General features: G+C 28.9%; 2 protein-coding genes across 23 annotated transcripts in view; one reads left to right on the top strand and one right to left on the bottom strand.

Moving 5' to 3' along the window:
• Syp (synaptotagmin binding cytoplasmic RNA interacting protein) overlaps nt 1-15,763 on the bottom strand; it is a 529,002-nt gene that overhangs the window by 374,588 nt on the left and 138,651 nt on the right. The window lies entirely within an intron of this gene.
• LOC142222322 (uncharacterized) overlaps nt 1-15,763 on the top strand; it is a 49,059-nt gene that overhangs the window by 17,693 nt on the left and 15,603 nt on the right. Inside the window, exon 1 of one of the 2 annotated variants that reach the window (XM_075292382.1) lies at nt 14,550-14,758. The exons of the other annotated variant lie outside the window; for it this stretch is intronic. The gene's annotated coding sequence lies outside the window, so the exon portion shown is untranslated. Of the gene's footprint in view, nt 1-14,549; nt 14,759-15,763 lie in introns of those variants that run through there. 2 annotated transcript variants of the gene reach the window in all.

Below are 15,763 nucleotides of genomic sequence, written 5' to 3'. Positions count from 1 at the left end.
TTATTTTTTATTTAATTTCTTGTTGATTTTCTTTTTTGGTGACATTTAAAATTTGGACTTAATTTTTATTTTTATTGTTTTTTTACTTTCTTGTTTTTTTTTTGTGGCATTTATTTGTCCAAAATTTACATTTTGATCTAAAACCGTCAAATAGCGTATTTTCTTAGACTGGTCCAAAAGAACTTTATCGGAAGTAGAAAATATATGAATGGGGGATTCCGGGTTGATCTCAATTTAATTTGTTGGATTCTAATATATTTGAAATGTTGAGGGTCGAAAAAGTAAAAAATGCTAAATAAAAAAATTTGCGGCTAAATACAAAAAGTAAATGCTAAATTGGCCACACTGTCACTACCAACATCAGAGAGAATAAAAATACAAGAGAATGAAACTGTGAAGCGAAACTTCCTGAGTCGATCTAATTGGTCCAAAAAATTATTATTTTTTAAATTCGGACCAATGGTCGGACCAAATGAAATTTGGTTGATTTTGGTCCATTTTCAAATCGGTAATTGTTTCAAAATTTCTATAGCAAAAAAAAATGTTGACAAAATTTTCCAAAGAAATAATATGTTGACACAATTTTCTATAGAAATAAAATTTTAACAATATTTTCTATAGAAATTAAATTTTGCCAAAATTTTGTACAAAAAAAAAATAAAAAATTTTCTTGTATATATATACAAAATTATGCGAAAATTTGATAAACATTTATATAAAATAAATTTAGTGATACCTTTCTATAGAAAGTCCAATGTTATTGACATGTCCGGAAATTTGATTACACATTTCTAGTAACAGCGTGTTTAAAAGCAGAGGTTATCTTCACGGTTGTCACAGTTGGTAGAATTCTACCAAAAATGTTCCTCTCCAATTTGGTATAGAAACATAATTTTGACAAAATCTATAGAAATAAAATTTTGACAAAATTTTCTATAGAAATAAAATTTTCACAAAATTTTCTATCGACATAAAATTTTGTCAAATTTTCTATAAAAATAAAATTTTGACAAAATTTTCTATATAAATATTGACAAAATTTTCTGTAGAAATAAAATTTTGACAACATTAATTTGACAAAATTTTCATCAGAAATAAAAATTTGACAAAATGTTCGATAGAAATAAAATTTTGACAACATTTTCTGTAGAAATAAAAATTTGACAAAATTTTCGATAGAAATAAAATTTTGTCCACATTTGCTATAGAAATAAATTTTGTACATAAATAAACTTTAAAAAATTTTGTATATATACAAAATTATGCGAAAATTTGATAAAAATTTTATATAAAAAATTTTGCGATTTCTTTTTATAGAAATAAAAGTTTGACAAATTTTCTATAGAAATAAAATATTGATAAAATTTTCTATAGAAATAAAATTTTGACATTTTCTATAGAAATAAAAATTTGACAAAATTTTCGATAGAAATAAAATTTTGAATAGAAATACAATTTTGGCAAAATATCCTATAGAAATAAAATGTTGACAAAATTGTCTATAGAAATAAGTTTTTAAATATAAAATAAATATTTTCTATTTAATAGAAGAAAGATCGAATAAAATCAAAATTTCTGAAATAAAATTTTGACAAATTTTTCTATAGAAATAAAAAGTTTACAAAATTGTCTATAGAAATAAGATTTTAAATATAAAATAAATATTTTCTATTTAATAGAAGAAAGATCGAATAAAATCAAAATTTCTGAAATAAAATTTTGACAAAATTTTCTATAGAAATAAAATGTTGACAAAATTTTCTATAAAAATAAAATTTTGACAAAATTTTCTACAGAAATAAAATTGTGACAAAATTTTCTAAATTTGTTTTGTTATTGTTGGTTTTGTTCTTTAATTATTGTTGTCGTTTTCTTGATTTCAGCCTAAAACCATGCATTGACTAAACTACAAGTGTAGCTTAACCAACAGAGCAGCATCCTCTACTTGCAGCAAAACTATCAACCAATTATCAGAATAAATGCAGGCAGTTCATTAAACCCAACAATGAACCACACTTGAACCTTCCGAAAAAAGGTTTTACATGATAGCTGGATTATGCCGAAATAAATTTGTACAAACTATAGAAAATTTTCTACAGAAATAAAATCTTGACAAAATTTTCTAAAGACATAAAATGTTGACAAAATTTTCTATAGAAATAACATTTTGACAAAAATTTCTATAGAAATATAATTTTGACAAAATTTTCTATATAAATAAAATTTTGAGAAACTCTTCTATAGAAATAAAATTTTGACAAATTTTTCTATAGAAATAAAATTTTGACAAAATTTTCTAAAGACATAAAATGTTGACAAAATTTTATATAGAAATAAAATTTTTACAAAATTTTATATAGAAATAAAATTTTTACAAAATTTTCTATAGAAATAAAATTTGTACAAAAATTTCTATCGAAATAAAATTTTGACAAAATTTTCTATAGAAATAAAATTTTACCAAATTTTTCTATAGAAATAAAATTTTGACAACATGTCTACTGAAATAATTTTGACAAAATTTTCTATAGAAATAAAAATTTTGAATAGAAATAAAAATTTGACAAAATTTTCTATCGACGTAAAAAAAATTAACTTTTATATTTAATTTATTAATTTAATTTGGAAAAATGGTCCGCTGGTACGAATTTTGGTCCAAACTTGGAAAAATGTTGGTCCAAAATAAAAACTCGTTGTGGCAACGCTGATCTAGCCCTTTGTGTCCGTCAGTCCATGTATTTGTTGTTAGCAATTATTAAACGATTTTGATGAAATTTAGCTAAGAGGGTGTTTGGGGCACAAGGACGAACAACTATTTTGGAAAAAAAATCGGATCTTGGAAAATATTGGATTTTGGAAAAAATCGGGATCAAATTTAGATATACATATATACTGCCGATTTTAACAAATCGGGTGGTATTGTACTTATTTACTAACCGATGTCTTCAAATTGAACACAAAGAAATTTCTTAAGCACCCTTAAAGTACGCAACATTTTATCGAAATAGATTCAGATTTGAATATAGCTCCCATATATATGTATCGCCGGGTTTGCCCAAATTTGGCCTAATATCTTATTATTAGTGAACCTTACTCAAATTTTAATGTATAAATCGATCTAACTAACATTTAGATATAGTTCCTGCACATATAAATATTGTCCGATTTTCACAAATGTGGCTACTTTACCCACACTATTTGAGCAAGTTTCTTTTTTAATAATGGACTTAATTTTATCGCTGTGCTAATATTTTAGGTGGGAAATGAAGTATAGCTCCTGTATGTAAGAAATTTCTATCAAAATCGTACAATTTCGATGGAAGTAAAAATTCTTCAAAGGAGCTAATATCGTCATTTTTGGGGCAAATATCAGAAAATCGGCAATAGCGATTTTTTAAGTAAAAAATTGCCAAAATGCCGATAAATCGGCATTCCATGATTTTCAATGAGAAGTTCTCATATATAAATATGCTGAAGAGAAGTTATGCCCATACGCTTTGTTTGTCGTCCAAAGCCTATAGTACAGGTCGCTGTGCTGTAGCACAGACGTTAGCAGCCATACACGTTACCGATATAAATACTTATGAATTTCTCAGTATCCATGGATTCAAATTGAAGTCTTGGCATTCGACGTGTGTGTGTGGTGCGTTGAATGAAAGAAGAGGAAACGACGTATGTAGACACAATGTTCTTTTGAACAGTCTTAAATTTTCTATAGAAATAAAATTTTGCAAAAAATTTTTTATAGAAATAAAATTTTGACAAAATTTTCTATATAAATAAAATTTTGAAAAAAAAATTCTATAGAAATAAAATTTTGAAAAAATTTTCTATAGAAATAAAATTTTGAAAAAATTTTCTATAGAAATAAAATTTAGAAAAAATTTTCTAAAGAAATAAAAGTTTACCAAATTAAATTTATATACATATAAAACAAAGCAAAGTAAAACAAATAGATGGGAAAATATCTATTGTTTGTTATACGTTCTCATCAGAACTTTCGAGAGCAGTTTTTAATATGGGCGTTAATATTCAAAACTTAAATTTTCTATACAAACGATATTTTGACTAAATTTTCTATAGAAATATAATATTGACAAAATTTTCGATAGAAATAAAATTTTGACAAAATTTTCTATACAAATATAATTTTTACAATATTATCTATACAAATAAAATTTTTACAACATTTATATAGAAATAAAATTTTGAAAAAAAAATCTAAAGAAATAAAATTTTGAAAAAATTTTCTACAGAAATAAAATTTTGAAAAAAAAATCCTAAAGAAATAAAATTTTGAAAAAAAATTCTATAGAAATAAAATTTTCTATAGAAATAAAATTTTCTATAGAAATAAAATTTTCATTTGTTTTGTTATTGTTGGGTTTGTTCTTTAAGCATTGTTGTTGTTTTTTATTGCAGCTTAAAACCATACATTGACTATACTACAAGTGTAGCTTAACCAACAGAGGAAAAGAATGTTTGTCAAATTTATTTGGGCAAAGCCCTATAGACTGCAAGATGGTTGGATGGACGCATGTTTCGGAATTACCACATTCCTCATCAGTATCCTCTACTTGCAGCCAAACTATCAACCAATTATCAGAATAAATTCAGGCAGTTTATTAAACCCAACAAAAACCACACTTGAACCCTCCGAAAAAAGGTTTTACATTGATAGCCGGCTTATGCCGAAATAAATTCGAAACAAACATATCTCTTTTCCTATGCCACTGTCAAATCATCGATTTGAATTCACATGGCTGGCTCGATGATTTGACAGTGGCATAGGAAAAGAGATATGTTTGTTTCGAATTTATTTCGGCATAAGCCGGCTATCAATGTAAAACCTTTTTTCGGAGGGTTCAAGTGTGGTTTTTGTTGGGTTTAATAAACTGCCTGAATTTATTCTGATAATTGGTTGATAGTTTGGCTGCAAGTAGAGGATGCTGATGAGGAATGTGGTAATTCCGAAACGTGCGTCCATCCAACCATCTTGCAGTCTATAGGGCTTTGCCAAAATAAATTTGACAAACATTCTTTTCCTCTGTTGGTTAAGCTACACTTGTAGTTTAGTCAATGTATGGTTTTAAGCTGCAATAAAAACAACAACAATGAAATAAAATTTTGACAAAATTTTCTACAGAAATAAATTTTTTACAAAATTTTCTATAGAACGTTTTGCAAAAATTTTCTATGGAAAGAAAATTTTGCAAAAATTTTCTATAGAAAGAAAATTTTGCAAAAATGTTCTATAGAAATAAAATTTTGACAAAATTTTCTATAGAAATAAAATTGTGAAAAAAATTTTTATAGAAATAAAATTTTGACAACATTTTCTATAGAAATAAAATTTTGAAAAAAATTTCTATAGAAATAAAATTTTGAAAAAAATGTCTAAAGAAATAAAATTTTGAAAAAATTTTCTATAGAAATAAAATTTTGAGAAAATTTTCTGTAGAAATAAAATTTTGTCAAAATTTTCTAAAGAAATAAAATTTTCTATAGAAATAAAATTTTGACAACATTTTCTATAGGAATAAAATTTTGCCAAAATTTTCTATAGAAATAAAATTTTGACAAAATTTTCTATAGAAATAAAATTTTGACAAAATTTTCTATAGAAATATAATATTGACAAAATTGTCTATACAAATAAAATTTTGACAAACAATTTCTATAAAAATACAATTTTGACACTATCTATAAAAATAAAATTTTTACAACATTTTTATAGAAATACAATTTTGACATTATCTATAAAAATAAAATTTTTACAACATTTCTATAGAAATAAAATTTTGACAAAATTTTCTATAGAAATAAAATTTTGTCAAAATTTTCTAAAGAAATACAATTTTGTCACAATTTTCTATAGACATAAAATTTTGAAAAAAATTTTCTATAGATATAGAATTTTGAAAAAATTTGTATAGAAGTAAAATTTTGACAATATTATCTATAAAAATAAAATTTTTACAACATTTCTATAGAAATAAAATTTTGAAAAAAATCTAAAGAAATAAAATTTTGAAAAAAAAATTCTGAAGAAATAAAATTTTGAAAAAACTTTCTACAGAAATAAAATTTTGAAAAAAATTTTTATAGAAATAAAATTTTGAAAAAATTTTCTAAAGAAATAAAATTTTGAAAAAATTTTCTATATGAATTAAATGTTGACAAAAGCTTTCTATAGCAATAAAATTTTAACAAAATTATCTATAGAAATAAAATTTCCACAAAATTTGCTATAGAAATAAAATTTAAAAATAAAAATTTTCTATGGAAATAAAATTTTGAGAAAATTTTCTAGAGGAATAATAAATTTGACAAGCATACTTTTCCTCTGTTGGTTAAGCTACACTTGTAGTTTAGTCAATGCATGGCTTTAAGCTGAGATCAAAAACAACAATAATGAGGAATAAAATTTTAACAAAATTTTCTATAGAAATAAAATTTTGACAACATTTTCTATAGAAATAAAATTTTGACAAAATTTTCTATAGAAATAAAAGTTTGACAAAATTTTCTATAGAAATAAAATTTTGACAAAATTGTCTATAGAAATAAAATTTTGGTAGATTATTTTTGGGGATCGGCTATATATAACTATATACCGATATGGACCAATTTTGGCATGGTTGTTAGCGGCCATATACTAGCGCAATGTACCAAATTTCAACACGTACCAAATTTCAACCGAATCGGATGAATTTTGCTCCTCCAATAGCTCCGGAGGTCAAATCTGGGGATCGGTTTAAATGGTGTTATATATAATTAAGACCGGTATGGACCCATTTTTGCATGATTTTAGAGACCATATACTAACACCACGTACCAAATTTCAGCCGGATCGGATGAAATTTGCTTCTCTTAGAGGCTCCGCAAGCCAAATCGGGTGATCGGTCTATATGGGGGCAATATATAATTATGGACCGATGTGGACCAATTTTTACGTGTTTGTTAAAGACCATATACCAGCACCATGTACCAAATTTCAGCCGGATCGGATGAAATTTGCTTCTCTTAGAGGCTCCGCAAGCCAAATCTGGGGATCGGTTTATATGGGGGCTATATAATAATGAACCAATTTGGACCAATTTTGGCATGGTTGTGGGAGATCATATACTAACACCATGTACCGGATCGGATGAATTTTGCTCCTCCAAAAGGCTCCGCAAGCCAAATCTGGGGATCGGTTTATATGGGGGCTATACGTAAAAGTGGTCCGATATGACCCATTTTCAATACCATCCGTCCTACATCAATAACAACTACTTGTGCCAAGTTTCAAGTCGATAGCTTGTTTCGTTCGGAAGTTAGCGTGATATCAACAGACGGACGGACGGACATGCTTAGATCGACTCCACGATCAAGAATATATGTATATACTTTATGGGGTCTTAGAGCAATATTTCGATGTGTTACAAACGGAATGACAAAGTTAATATACCCCCATCCTATGGTGGAGGATATAACAAATTATTTTTCTGAGCTTTTGAAGTTATTTATACATTTGACCATATATGATTACAATGTAATCGTTTAGGAACCATTGCTTAATGGTTTCGTTCTACTACCCCACCTCAAATAACTAAGCAACTAGTTCTGATACGGTGAATCAGTAATCGAAACGGCAGCAATTCATACCCGCGTAGGACATGTCCATGTTAAATTCGCCACTCAAACCCATTGAACGTAATCAGAAGTGGAACTACTACACTTTACTCGATGTGTGGCTACATTCTGGAACAAAACTAGTTCCTTATACCAGCGGGTACATTCTGGAACAAAACTACTTCCTTGTACCAGCGGGTAGTTCGCCTAAACCAAACGATTTTGTGGCAGCCAATATGCTCCTTGTACACTAACTATGCTGACAAGCAACAACGAGAACGAGAACTCATCGTCAGAATAAACAACCACCAATGAACAAAAATACAGTATAGTATTTTTGATTTTCACATGAATGTGCTTTTCATATTTATTCCTACATCAGAGAATTCTCTTTGCACTCTCAATTGTTCGTTGGGTGTGTGTGTGGCGCGTGTGTTTTATCGTACACATTGGAAGAGTTAGTTAGAGCGCTATATGAATAGGATGGCTGCAAATATTCATTGCTTTCATAAGCCTTACACTATGTATATAAAATAATATGTATGGTATATACCAATACAATTTGGGTTTATCTCAAATATTTGAGTCTATCTTTGGGTATATTGAGTACAGTTGGCTGCTCTCAGTTGAAGCGCTGTGCACATATCGATGAGAAGGCATCGCGGACAAATTAATTTGTGTTATTGTTTGTGGCAATTTGGATTAATTTTTTAACATCCAAAGATTAGCGTGATAATTGATTGAGCAAAAGGTAATTTGTTTGTGTTTGCCAATTCGAAAAAGAACATGGTGGTATATGTAAAGTAATTTGTAACTTTTAGCATGGAGAACAACGAAGAAATAAGGAACAAAGTAGCTGCTGAAGAGTATAAGTTGAAACAGAAGGATGGAAAAAGCATAATTTGGAAATATTTATTTGAAATTGAAAGAGATGACGGATCGATTTTACCAGAAAAAGTGTATTGCAGTATATGTCAAAAAATCTTAAAATACTCGAGATACCAAACATCGAATTTATTCAAGCACAAATGTATTCATACATTCGTAGACCACAAACCGGTGCAAATAAATAATTCTGATAAAAATGCTTGCTTTGATGCTTTCATGAATTTCACCATTGAAGATTGCCGGCCTTTTGCCATTGTTGAAGGTTCAGGATTTCAGAAAATGATTACAAAATGCATTGAAATAGGAGCAAAATATGGCCAAAACATTGACGTAGACCATTTTATGCCTAGTGCTGCAACCATGTGGAGAAGATCAAAACTGTTGGCCGATGAAAAGAAAGAGCAACTAAAAGTTCATATACAAGAAAAGGTTTCCAATGGACAAGCTTCTTGCACCATTGATATGTGGACAGACGATATCATGAAACGTAGTTTCCTCTGTGCTACACTACACTATGAGAAAAACTTCCATTTAATAGATATTACATTGGGGGCGAAATCAATGGATTCTAACGCTAGCACAGCATCTAACATTTCAAAAAAATTAACGGACCTATTTGAAGAATTTGGTGTAAAGGACCTTTCCACTATGGTATTTGTTACCGGTGGAGGTGGTAACATAAAAAACGCATTAAAAATGTACAAAAGATTAAATAGTTCTGCCCATTTGTTTTCAAACGTACTAAGAGAAGCATTCGATGCCACCAAAGAACTGAATGTTATTATAAAATCTTGTAAAGAAACTGTGAAATATCTAAAAAAATCAAATAAACAACATATGTTGGAGACAACTTTAAAAAATTGTGGTTCAACCAGGTTGAACCCTAACTTGGCGTTATTCAAATCTATTTTTGACAATTATACCAAAATTAATGAAATTCTTGGTGATAATACACAGAGACGAAATATTCCAAATATCGATATTGATGTATTGCAGGCATTGGTTGAAATGTGTAACAATTTCGATAGAATTTTCAAAACTCTTCTATCCGCAAAGTCTCCCACAATGTGTTTCGTAATTCCATCTATTAATCGAATAAGAAAAATGTGTGATATTTTACCTAACGATAGGCCTGAGATTTTGGCTTTAAAGGAAAACCTTGCATTGCAATTAAAAAAGTGGACTTCCAGTTTGGACATTATACATAAAGTTGCTTTATTCTTATATCCTCCAGCGATATCAATGCAACCGAATGATATGAAAGACATTCAGGAATACTGCAGTAAACAATTAAAAGACTCTACATTATCTAACACAGATCAATCAATTCGGCCCCACTCACCACCGGCAAAATTACCTCGTATAGAATCACCAGATAAAAATGTGTCCTTCCTCTTCTCTGAATTGATGGATAAAACAGGAACCGCATTTCCCACGGAAAAAGATGAAATGGAACGATATTGCACTGAATATGTCCGTCTCACTGAAGATTTTGATGTTATGGAATGGTGGCGAAATAACGCCTCCAAATATCCCAAACTATCAAAACTTGCCGCAAGTATACTGTCTATACCCGCAAGTAGTATAGCTTCTGAACGTGTGTTTTCATTAGCTGGAAATTTCATAAACGTAAAGAAACCCCATTTGGAATCGAAGGCATTGGATAGTATTTTGTTTTTGAATTGCATTATGTTAGAAGGAAATTCTATATTACAAGGAGTTCAATCCGAGTCTTCCGAATTATCGGAAACCTCTGAAGACGTTAATCAGTCCCAGCTTTCAATTTCAAATGTGACTTCATTAAATGATACAGTCAAAGATGAACCTATGAAATAATATATTGTACACCTCATGTTTAACATCAAGCACTTTTACAATGGACAATGACTAAGAGCTTAGCTATAAGATGAATTTATTCCTTATTTTTATGTATATTTTGTATAATAAAAAAAAAAAAAATATATATATATATATATATATATATATATATATATATATATATATATATATATATATATATATATATATATATATATATATATATATATATATATATATATATATATATATATATATATATATATATATATATATATATATATATATATATATATATATATATATATATATATATATATATATATATATATATTTGTACTCAATATAATATATATATATATATATATATATATATATATATATATATATATATATATTTGTACTCAATTTGTACTCAATAAAATTTAAATCTAATCGATTTATTAGAATTTAGTGGTGCTGCCCAAAAATGGTCCTTCATTTTGAAATCATGTGATTTAGTAGATTTTTGTCTCAACAGGGTTGCTATCTAACATGCACAAAGAAAATGCACAGATATTTGTTTTCTGATTCAATCACGAAATTAATTAATCCAATAAATTTTTTAATTGATCAATCCCAGAATTAATTAGGGAAAACAAGTATATACGGCCGTAAGTTCGGCCAGGCCGAATCTTATGTACCCTTCACCATGGATTGCGTAGAAACTTCTACGAAAGACTATCATCCACAATCGAATTACTTGGGTTGTGGTATCTTAAAACTTCTTAACATCGTTTTCTAAATTGTGAGTTAGTCCATACGTGGTATATACCAGACAAAAAAGTTATATATAGGTAAGTTTACAAATAATTACGAATCGATTTGGAAATTGAAATATGGGGGTCGCTTATATGGGGCTTTATAGAATTATGAACTTGATATGGACCAATTTTTGTGTGATTGGGTATCGATTTATCTGAGGGCTATATATAACTATAGACCGATATGGACCTAGATAGGCATGGTTGTTAACGGCCATATACTAGTACAATGTACCAAATTTCAACTCGGGTAAAATTTGCTCCTCCAAGAGGCTCCAAAACCAAATCTCGGGATCGGTTTATATGGGAGCTATATATGGTTATGGACTGATATGGACCACCTTTGGCATGGTTGTTAAATATCAAATACTACCACCACGTTCCAAATTTCAACCAGACCGGATGAATTTTGCTTCTCCAAAAGGCACAGGAAGTCAAATCTGGGGATCGGTTTATATGGGGGCTATATATAATTATGGACCGATGTGGACCAATTTTTGCATGGTCATTAGAGACCATATACTAACACCATATATCAAATTTCAGCTGGATCGGATGAAATTTGCTTCTCTTAGAGGCGTCGCAAGCCAAATCGGGGGATCGGTTTATATGGGGGCTATATTTCATTATGGACCGATGTGGACCAATTTTTGCACGGTTCTTAGAGACCATATACTAACATCATGTACCAAATTTCAGCCGGATCGGATCAAATTTGCTTCTCTTAGAGCAAGCGCAAGCCAAATTTGGGGATCCGTTTATATGGGGGCTATACGTAAAAGTGGACCGATATGGCCCATTTGCAATACCATCCGACCTACATCAATAACAACTACTTGTACCAAGTTTCAAGTCGATAGCTTGTTTCGTTCGGAAGTTAGCGTGATTTCAACAGACGGACGGACATGCTCAGATCGACTCAGAATTTCACCACGACCCAGAATATGGATACTTTATGGGGTCTTATAACAATATTTCGATGTGTTACAAACGGAATGACAAAGTTAATATACTCCCATATGAATGACAAAGTTAATAACTCCAATATAGAAATATATATTATTTATTAAACAATTTATTGCTTTCTTCCGGCACTTTCAATTTTATTTTAATTGATTCAATTAAAACTTTAATTGATTTTGATCGAGCAATACAATAATTTTTTAATTGATAATTTTTTAATGGAGGTTATCAAGCATTTAGATGGATTTTCCTTTCGATGTGAGTCAATTTTTAATACATCAATAGTATCAAAGTAATTATGAAACTATTATTTACAATTAGAAATATTTTTATTTAATTAAAATATGCATTGATATAATATAAATATATATAATATAAAATGTTAATATTTTCGATCATTTTCTTAATTCATTTTAGTTTTTAAATTAAAATTAAAAATTAATTTTTATTTGATTACGTTTTCAACATCAATCAACTTTTTAATTGGAAATATTTTGGTGATATTTTTTTCAATGTATGTCTACACCGAAATCGTCAAGATTGTTACGATCTTCATAAAAAAAAAACTTTTCTCGTCGGTGAAAAAAAGAAGCCATTAAGAAAACAATTCCAATTTTTTTTTTTTTTATTAATTCTTTGATTATTTGTGCGAAACGCATATTCCATACTTTGTGCTTACGATAATATTTAATTCAGATTATTTAAATGAGTAAAATTACATTACATTATTATATTATGGGCGCCCATAATATAATCATGTATCCTTTTCTAGTCCAAATGCCATATTGTATGTCGTCAAATAAACGGGAGCAACGGGTTTTATTTTAAATTTTGAGAAATTAAAGGTTTTCATTAAAACCTGATTTATTATACCGATATGGAAATTTCCCCACCAAGTCCCCAACTTAAACAAATCTAAATTGATTCCAAAATTTGACGTTGTTGCCGAAATTTTTACTTTTGAACAATAAAATTAAAAAAATGCCCTTTACTTTGTTGCATTACACATCCACCACCCTGTGTATTGATCTTTGTTTTAATTCAATTTTCTTTATTTTAAAGTTTTTTTTTTATATTTATATTTGTAGAATTAGGGGATTTAACGTCTTGGGCCATTACCTTCTCTGCACGGGCGCCATTAACTTCTGTGCTTGTCTCATTGAAAGTCTTACCAATCTTGGTAGTCATTTTTGAGTAAGGGGTATAACATTCGATTGCAACCCGACCCTATTTGTGGAATCAGAGGATTTAATGTCTTGAGCCATTAAATTCTCTGCACTATCGCCATTATCATCTCTGAGTTGTCTTTGCAATTATTTTTATGATAGTCATTTTTGAGCGTGTATGTATGGCTTCTAAATGTATTAACTGAGAAAAGTGACATTGCACGCTCTAAAACTGCTCGCCGAATATCTTCCTCTAAACAATAGGATTTGGAAAAATGTCTTTAGCGTCATACAAAGATCAATGTGGACACATTTTTGGGTAAAATTTATAAATTTTGAAGTAGTTTGTGCGAAATTTAAATATAGAAAAATTCTATGCTTTATTTGTGTATACTGAAAAAAGGGTTTCTTTTCTAAGGAACGAAATTTTAGACACATTTTTCTTTTGACACTATTTTTTTAAAGAAAACAAAAAAGTTTGGAAACAGCTCCGGAGGAAGTCATTTTTTTCTATGGGGGTATACATTTTCTTTCCTGTTTAGTAAATGTATCCAAAGTAAGCAAAACAAAAATATTTAAAGTAAATGAAACGCTCTAATATTGGGGAAACTAAAACCTCATAATTTCATAACTAAAACCTCATAATGTATCCAAAGTAAGCAAAACAAAAATATTTAAAGTAAATGAAACGCTCTAATATTGGGGAAACTAAAACCTCATAATTTCCATGAACTAAAATCAAGTTAAATTGACAATAGTGCTGCTTTTTCGAGTGGTACTATGTTTTTCCATCAATATATTATATTAAAACTGCAAAAACATAAATGAAAGCAATTACTCTTTTATAAAATCTTGTCAAAACTTGAATGGAAAACTTCCAAAGCATTGATCGCGTGACATTTTTCCTTTTTGATTCAAAAAGAAACTGCGATGTTTTGATTTACAGTCCATCTCACTTCAAAACAAAAACGCGAAATTGGCAACACAGCTTCATTTGTTTAAGCCTAATGCTAAGGCATATGACCAACAGTAGCATTCTATCGGAATGGAAGAAGTTGTAAGATATATTTTATTAGTAATAAACACACACACACAAATGTGGAACGAGTGGTGGAAACAAGAAATCCAACAACATCATGGTAAATGTTGCAGCAGGTACTATTTAAAAAAAAACGCCTTTATTAAGTGTGAGATTAATTTGTAAGGTAATTGGCAACTCTAACTTGCCCACAACCATATGAATGGATTGGGTGAGAGGAAATAGTATTTTAATACTCTCACATACAGTCGGTCTTTAGTTATTGAAGTGTACGGTACGCATTTTAGTTTACTCGGTTTTTAATTGTAATAATTGATGTAAAGACACAATTGAGAGGTGATGTGTTCATGTTCGTACTTAAATAAATGGAAGGAAAGTCAATGTACATTGTAGTGTGCACAACAAATATTAGCCGCAACAAACTATACGCCATTGACGTATGTATGTTTACAAAACGATAAGAGGTAAGAGAAAACATTTTGTTACAGTGTTGCCAAGCCATATCAATTTCTGAAAGATGTAAAATAACCGTTTAAATCTAAATGCATTTTCAAAAACTAATCTTTACCGAATAAGGAATATGAAAGATGTATGAAAGATGTATACAAAGTACTAAAATTATTTTTAGTCACATATGGTACTTACACTTGAACATTTGACAGCTAATCACTTACCTGTAACGAAAAATAAATTACATTAATGTAGGCAATACTAAGATTAATTAAAAAAAAAATACATTTAAAAACATTTAAGATATACCTTAAATATGATGAAAAAAATTAAACCGATATAGAATATTTAAGATATAGTCCACAAAAAAATGGCAACATCATAAAAAAGCATCAGATCTGATTCTTAACCACTATACTACTATACTAAGTTCTTGTCTCACAGGTGAAAAGCAAACAAAAAAAAAACACAATTTGTTTTTTTGATAATTTGGGTCTTGTTATGCTGGAATTTGCAAAAAGAGCGTATCTTTATTGTTAATTTTTAGTTTTAAATTGATGTCCACTAGTGAAACAATACCTTTACAACAGCCTTAAAGCTTAGGCGATATTCGTGGACTTTGGGATGTAAAGGAACAGGATCAGCCAGAGGTTTATGTCAACCTAAAATGTCGACATAAAATACCTCTAGATTTAGTATTTCCGGGAAATCGTCTAGAATTTTCAATCAGATAACTGATTGAATTCAAAGAAAAATTGTTGAGAGCTAGGAGAAAAAGTCCTGAAAACTCCTCTATACGGAACCATTTGAAATCAATAAGTAAAGTAGTTAGAATTGCGTGTAGAAATTCCAGAAACAATTTTTACATTTGTAATTTGGAAAATATGCGAAATGATCCAGGAAGATGCTGGAAATTTTTAAATAAATCTCTTGGAAGAGGTGGAAGGGATCGAAGCGTGAAAGTTAAGGATAGCGATGGCAACCTATGTTCTAAGGATGTTGATAAAGCAACAGCACTT

This window comes from Haematobia irritans, chromosome 1 (genome assembly GCF_050003625.1).
Source record: "Haematobia irritans isolate KBUSLIRL chromosome 1, ASM5000362v1, whole genome shotgun sequence".
In the NCBI taxonomy this organism is placed as follows: domain Eukaryota; kingdom Metazoa; phylum Arthropoda; class Insecta; order Diptera; family Muscidae; genus Haematobia; species Haematobia irritans.
This window is presented reverse-complemented; position numbering and strand designations above follow the sequence as displayed.